Raw genomic sequence first — 953 nt, 5'->3', positions numbered from 1 at the left:
GCATCTCATCGTAGTAGGAGGGTAAGCATGTTACCCGACCGGTATACCGGGGAAGCCTAAATCGTCACTGCTGATGACGGTAAGGAGGATCCATCGACCTTTAAGGATGCGATGGATGATTCTGATAAGGAAGAATGGCAAGCAGCTATGAAACTCGAGATGTAGTCTATGTACTCTAACTCGGTCTGGCAACTTGTTGATCTACCGGAAGGGGTAAAACCCATTGGATACAAGTGGATCTACAAGAGAAAGAAATGAGTGCATGGAAAAGTAGAGACTTATAAAGCAAGGCTAGTGGCTAAGGGTTATACCCAAAAGGGGGGAGTTGACTATGAGGAAACTTTCTCGCCAGTAGCTATGCTTAAGTCCATCCGGAGACTCCTGGCCATTGCAGCATATTTTGACTATGAGATATGGCAGATGGATGTCAAGACAGCTTTTTTGAATGGCTATCTTGAGGAAACCATCTATATGGAACAGCCAGAGGGTTACATAGAGGAAGGCCAAAAGCAGAAAGTCTGCAAACTACAAAGGTCCATTTATGGACTGAAGCAGGCTTCTAGATCATGGAACATTAGGTTTGATGAGGCTATAAAGTCTTATGGATTTGATCAAAACATTGATGAACCATGTGTCTACAAGTACAAGAAAGAAAAGAAGGTGGTCTTCTTAATTCTTTACGTCGATGACATCCTACTCATTGGGAATGATGTGGGATTGATGACAGATGTAAAGGAGTGGTTAGCCAACCAATTCCAAATGAAAGATTTAGGAGAGGCAAGCTATGTTCTTAGGATTAAGATTATTCGAGATCGCAAGAAAAAACTTTTGGCGTTGTCACAGGCATCTTATATAGACAAAGTGTTGTCTAGGTATTCGATGCAAAACTCCAAGAAAGGGAATTTGCCTTCTAGGCATGGTATTCACCTTTCTAAGGAACAATGTCCAAAGAC

Source organism: Morus notabilis, unplaced genomic scaffold (assembly GCF_000414095.1).
Source record: "Morus notabilis unplaced genomic scaffold, ASM41409v2 Scaffold281, whole genome shotgun sequence".
In the NCBI taxonomy this organism is placed as follows: Eukaryota; Viridiplantae; Streptophyta; class Magnoliopsida; order Rosales; family Moraceae; genus Morus; species Morus notabilis.
Note: the sequence above shows the minus strand (reverse complement) of the source record.